Genomic DNA, 6,520 nt, shown 5'->3' with positions numbered 1-6,520 from the left:
GCTCTGAGAAAATTGAAGCTCACATTGGACCACAATCTTAAAAAAAAAGGGAAAAGTTACAAACAAAGCTCTTGGTTCAAGAAGCCTGCCCCAAACTTATCACGTCCAGGCAGTTAGTTTGAAGCGTCAATGTGATCTTGTAGCATCGCTAGGTTCCGTTGTATAACGGGCGTAGCTGGGTTGTCGCGGATCAGGCTACGGAGAGCGGGCTTGCACGGAGGCTCACATTTTTACCGCTAGACCGTTAAGCGGCTTGCTTATCTGCTTTATCGAACCCTATTAGGGCTAACAGGAATATCCGTTGGACGATAACGAAAATGGTTCGTTTATCGGTGGAGGCGAACCGCGCGAATTCCAATCGACCGGAACCGATAAGCTGCGAGCGTCGATCACCGGGCGCGGACCTTGTCGCGGAAATTCTTTTAATTGTTCTCGTCCTCGGAGCGAAACGGGAACGGCTCCCTGGGACTACGCTTGGAATCGTTTTACTCGACTCCATGGGTGTCTAGTCGCGGCTGGAATTTTAGGTATCGGATACCTGGTCCCCTGGTAGGATTGATTTGTATCTTCGTTACGACGACGCTCGTGATTTAACGTAGCCACTTTTGAGCGACACTATTTTTAGGCACCGTTCATTAAACGCGGTGACTCACTACGCCGGTTTCGATGCTGGCTCGTCATCATTTTCTCGACCAGTACCAGATTAACCGCGCGATAAATCCATAATCGTCGGGGAATTTGTAACCGTTCCGTGTACCTCGTTTGTACGCCGTTTCCGTGCCCCTTGATGGCCGTTAAGTGGCCGCAGAAGAGGGGGAAACAAGGTGTCGGATCTTGTGATCGTTAGAAAATTTTAATAAACTTGCTGGTATATTGTCTCTATAGCGTCGACGGTTCTAGTTGGATATCGAGCGAATGAATGATTGAATAGCGAAAATATAGAGAAGTACCATTTTTCAGAGATTCTCAGATTATCCAGAACTAACCTAGATCATTTTTCAGAGATTCTATGTCACTTTCTGGTAGATTTTCTGGATTTATATTGAATCTAAAAAATTGTTTTGTACCCTGCTATCGTTTCTGTATGGCGTCGACGCTTCTCGTTGAATATAGAGCGAATTAATTATCGTATATTGAAGAGGTATATTGAAGATTTTTCAGAGATTCCCAGATAATCCAGACCTAACCAAGACCATTTTTAAGAGATTCTATTTCACGTCTTTCTGATACATTTCCAGCTCTATCAACGAATGTTTCTCCTGGATTTACATAGTACCTCAAAAATAGTTTCACGCCCTCGGGCCGGCGTCCACCGTGGACCAATGAATGTTCCCGTTTTCGTGGGTCTCGTCGCGGTACAAGCGGTAAAATCGAATCCAAACTTACCGCTTAATTGCTTCCGGGCCGGCATCATCCTCCCGGGTCGGGCTTAATCCGGTTTCGAGTTTCTGAAAACACGAGTTAGGATGGCCGTTTTGTGAACGAATCGGGGACACAATGGACGTCTCAATTTCGCGGCGATCCGACTGGCCGGAGTTTTGTCCCGTCTTGCCCGAAGTATGCTTAAACGCGTGTGCGTCGTTTGTCGCTGGGGGTTTCTCCTTTTCGGCGGATGGAACGAAATCCATTTGTCTCGCATCGTTTGGGTGGCGGCTTAAAAGGCCTTTCCATCTCGTCCCTTTACCGTTCCAGGGGCACGGACGAAAATTACTCGTAACAAGATTTATTTCATTTAAATGAGGATGTGCTCTAGGCGCCCGGCTATACGTCCAGCTCTTTCCGTCCCCCCTTCTCTCTTCCTTTTTCTAGCTTCTCTTTTTATTTTTCGTTTCGCGGACCGCTCGAATAACGCCCGCCGAGGCCGAAGCGTGAAACGAAACGTCCTTTGCCCTTTCCCCGACTATTAGGGAGACAGGTCGATGATCGATCGATCGACTCGCGTTACTCTTTCCCCGGATAGGAATACGCCTGTCGATAACAGGCAGATTTCATCTCTATTGCTCCATGGAGTACCCGTGAGTCGTAAAGTAACCCGTACCGCGAAGGAGGGAACGTTTGGGATTATCGACGGATACCCTAATTCAACCTCGAGGATTCGACGATTCGGTGGTTCGTGATTACGTGATTGTTAATAGCCACATCGATTGCTCCATGGTCGCTCGACACACAGCCAGCGGAATGTATTAGAAATTTATCCTCGCGAGGGCTGCCGGACGTGTCAATCTCGAATTTCATATAAATACGTTCGTTCGAGTAAAATCGTGCTTCGATATCGTTCAGGTTAGGTTCGCAACGCGCGTCGGCTATAAAGAATTCGTTAGTCCGTGTGTTCGATATCGCAAGCCTAGCCTCTGACATTGTTTCACCCGGGGAAATTCAGTAGCGCGCTGGAACCCTCCTATTCGTCGCGTTATTATCATGGCTATATGGTCGCGCGACGATCGGGACCTCGGTAAACGCTCGTCCGATAGGGAGCGCCCCGTACGACCCGTGCTCCGGCTCGGCGGACTTGTTTTTAACCGAATAACCGTAAATCCAAGCTAGGAAGGTGCTAGCAGCCCGTCGTAAAAGAATATCTACGAGTCCGTGTGGCGACGGGAAACAAGGGGGCAGGGAATGGGGTACCGGAAGGGGGACACGCGGACGCGGACAGGGGGTGGGTTCGACGCCATTTTTCGAGACGTTTTCGAGCGTCGTCTTGGCCGTTCGCGGCGCGAAACTTCGGCCGTATAAGTCAGCGGCGTCATATAAAACTATGGCCTCGGATGTTACGACTATCCTTAGGAATCGGTGCTGAATATTTCATGGCCCCGAGGCGGTCCCTGTCGGAGCGGTAATTTGTGCGTTGCCTCGAATTCGCGGCTGCCGGATCGGCGTCCGTAATCTGCATAAATTGGGTTGTTACTTTCGCGAGGAGAGCCGGACTTAAAAAAGTAAGTTCCACGGACGCGTGAGAAAGTTGGTCGCTTCTGATTTATACGAACGGCCTAGAGGACAACTTTTCGAGGGAGGGACTATTATCGCGGACCGTATTGGAATTACCGATTTTACGAAAAGAATTTTATTGGTTACGGCATCGATGCGGCCTTAGTGGCTTATCTCGTCCGTAGAATGCGATTCCGATGCAGTTTCCTTTCTATGCGGGGTGATTCTGGAAACTGGGGCAGGTTTTATCTCTTTCCTAACCGAAGATGTAAAGAATCGATGAAGGAGAAAGGTTGGATCGATGGGAGATCATCTCTCGACGATACAAATTATCTATTAGGCGCCACTCGCGATTCACGTTAAACCTAACGAGGTTTCGTTTCTGTGAATGGTACATAATACAGGGAAATGCAGCATGATGCAATATAATACGGAATATTCCAGGATACGACGGTATGATACGTGAAATTATGGCATAATGCAGCATGGTTCAGCTTAATACAGCATAATACAGCGTAATACAACATGATAGAGAATATTCCTGTATCCTAGAATATATTACACGGTATTATAGCATAATACAGCACATAACAATATGGCACAATACAGCACAACACAGCACAATACAGTAAAATACGGCGAAATATATCATAATACGGAATATTCCAGGATAATACAGAATATTCCTGTATATTAGAGTATAACACACGGCATTACACCGTAATACAGCACATAACGAATTAGCTCAACACAGAACAATACAGCATAATACAGTAAATTACAGGAAAATATAAGATAATACAGAATACTTCTGTATACTAGAGTGTAATGCATGGTATTAAAGCATAATACAGTAAAATACAGTCTAAAACAGAATGTAACAGCGTAATACAAAATTCCCTGTTCCCAAAAGTTTCAAAACGATCATTTTACCAATGGCAGTAGGTTCAATGCTAATTCTCCCCTGAAAACATTTTCTAGCCACTCGCTAATCTTTCGAAGTGTGCTCATCTCCGGGAGGAAGGAAGTCCGTTGGGATTTCCTCGTTGTTTGCCACCTATGTAAATGCGCGACTCGTTCCCGAATCTCGCCAGGCCTTATTCTTCCCATCTGAAAGATCCCTTCCTGCGATCTCGCGGTGCTCGAAAAACGTTTCCCTTCGGCGTTCGGTCGATAGTAGCGCCACGGCCTCTTCCGGCTGCATTTTAGATGCGATAAAAAAAGTTAGGGGCCAGACGGAACGAGACCAGACCGACGGTAGTGTAAATTCGGCGGTTCGAGGGGGAGGGCGATCGCCCGCCAGATCGGCCAGAGTAGATCTCTGGCACGGTGCGAATTCGCGGCTCTCTCGGCTGACATCGATTGTCACCGTGCTTGTCAGGCGTACGTTTACGAGCTTGGTCGGGACAGACAGATCCAAGAAACAGAATCCTGTTTTCTATTTTTATTTTCTCTCTTTCTCTCCATCTCTCGTACCATCTTTCTCTTCTTCGCGTCATGACGACACGCGTAGCGACATCTGTCCTGCGTCATCCCGAAAGGACGCATGTCAAACGAATTCGATCTCTCTTCCAGAAGCGATCTGATGCTGAACGCGACCGCCACGTGTTTCTTATCCCGAGGAACGAAATACAAGATAAAGAAAGTTGATGCGCGATTAACGCGATCATTATTAAACCTCCAGTTCCTCGTAATTAAGTGATGGTTAACTCCATACCCTACGGTTTACCGTAAGAATGCAGGTGCCACAGTCGGGCGTAAGGTTCGCGCTAATGTCTGCCTCGCGCTTTTCACGTTTGACTTCAATTTCTTATCTCACAGGTTGTTACGGAGTAAAGGGTTAAGATCGGAGAGGATCGAGGGTAAACGCGGTGGATTATTCTTTTATTTACGGGAATGCCCGTCGCGATGATACCGTCGCAAATTAACCACGTGCGCAAAACGCGGGGTCGGAAGATTTAAAATTCAAATGGTCGTCCGTAAAACGGGTGCCGCGGGGGTGGGCCCCTGCTTCTCTTCCCTCTTTGGAGATTTTATGGCGCGAGTAATGCGAGAAACGCGGCGTGCGCGGCCGTTTGAAGTCTGGCGATATTTCTCTCTGTCGTCAAACGTGTTCGACGCACTGATAGAGATCGCAACGAGCCCTGCGCACGCGCTGCTCAATAATTCCCTCTGTACGCGCCACCTTATTAACCCTTTGTACCCCGGCTAATTAGTCCACACGTTGCCGGTAAACTCCGTGGAGATTTTTTTTTATCGGGCCTCCCGGTTACGCTACGATCAGAGTATCCGAGAATCGTGTTTCGGTAAATGGTTTACGGAAGTTTTAATTTTTCAAAGTAACTGCGGACGTTCACGTGTCAGACAGGTAATCAAGTACGTGAAATATTCAAAGTAAACTGCTTACTTGCGAGCCACCCAGTGTACGAACGCGACGAGATCGAGGACGGTGTGAGTCAAGAAACTTGACTCTGTTATCGTGAATCTATTTACAATGACACCGAGGCAAGGCGGAAGATAGCGCTGGAGTCGTTAACGATGACGTTTTTTAGAACGGAAGTGGTATGCGCTAAATTAACACTGGCGATCGGTTTACCTCGAGCAAATGTCTCAATCATTTTACAAACGGCATGAAACAAAGCATTGAAATGAACGAATACGGCTAGGAGTTAGGACCGGATTAAAAAGCGGTGGATATACAAATAGCTCGAGTAAAATGAGAATCGACTTTTTGTAACGCTGGGTAATGGGAATCCCCCTTAACGAATCACATGCGCCGGTGTTACTAAGAGTTGGTCGCGGCTCTTTACGACCCTTTCAGGCTCTTTAACTTCCCAAGGACCCGGCGCTGTACACGGAACTTTTCCACGAGCAGCGACCGCCGAATAAAAGTCGCGTACTCATCTTCTTACCAAGGCGAATAAAAAGAGACGAGCGCGCCGGCCCGTTAATTAAGATGCCATCTCACGCGTGCATGCTCGAAACATAATTAATTATAGAACACACGCGCGCACACGGAACCTGGTTCCCTCTGTTGCGTAGTTTTAGTAATTAATTACGAACACGTTGTCCTCGAGATAGACCGGAATGACGGAGGAAATAAAAAAAAAAAGATGGCCCGGCTTTTTAGTGACTTTTCGGGGGGATAAGGAACACCCGGTAGTCGCCGACATCGGGACGCCCAGCGTCTCGAGAGTTCGAATTCCGTTGACACGCATTTACCACAACGCTTGACACGCGTCCTTTCCGCGCGACACACGCCAGATGTCGGCTACACGCTTTTTTAACAAGCCATGGGGAACGTTTAATAACATTGCGAACACGTGAGACGAATCTCATCAGTGTAGCGTTACTAACCTTACGCAAGGAACGGCAGAAAAAAGGGCGATTGGAAAGGGTTAAATAATCGTTAATTACGTTGTTCATTGAATAATCATTAAAAACCAATTATTCTTCACGTGGAACGATTAAATACTTCTTCAAATAGCGCTCGAATAAATCGCGAATAAATCTTGAATATATCTCGATTACATCTTCAATATATTTCAAATAAGTCTTGAATATATCTCGAATAAATCTTGAATATATCTTGAAT

The 6,520-nt window shown here is 46.8% G+C and overlaps 1 protein-coding gene across 2 annotated transcripts in view; it reads right to left on the bottom strand.

Annotated features, from left to right (window-relative positions):
- LOC128893903 (uncharacterized) overlaps positions 1–6,520 on the bottom strand; it is a 380,105-nt gene that overhangs the window by 34,649 nt on the left and 338,936 nt on the right. The window contains exon 1 of one of the 2 annotated variants that reach the window (XM_054155240.1): positions 2,234–2,237. The exons of the other annotated variant lie outside the window; for it this stretch is intronic. The gene's annotated coding sequence lies outside the window, so the exon portion shown is untranslated. Of the gene's footprint in view, positions 1–2,233; positions 2,238–6,520 lie in introns of those variants that run through there. 2 annotated transcript variants of the gene reach the window in all.

The sequence above is a fragment of the Hylaeus anthracinus genome, unplaced genomic scaffold (genome assembly GCF_026225885.1).
Source record: "Hylaeus anthracinus isolate JK02 unplaced genomic scaffold, UHH_iyHylAnth1.0_haploid 0, whole genome shotgun sequence".
Lineage (NCBI taxonomy): Eukaryota > Metazoa > Arthropoda > Insecta > Hymenoptera > Colletidae > Hylaeus > Hylaeus anthracinus.
The sequence above is the reverse complement of the archived record's forward strand: the minus strand, read 5'-3'. Positions and strand labels throughout refer to the sequence as shown.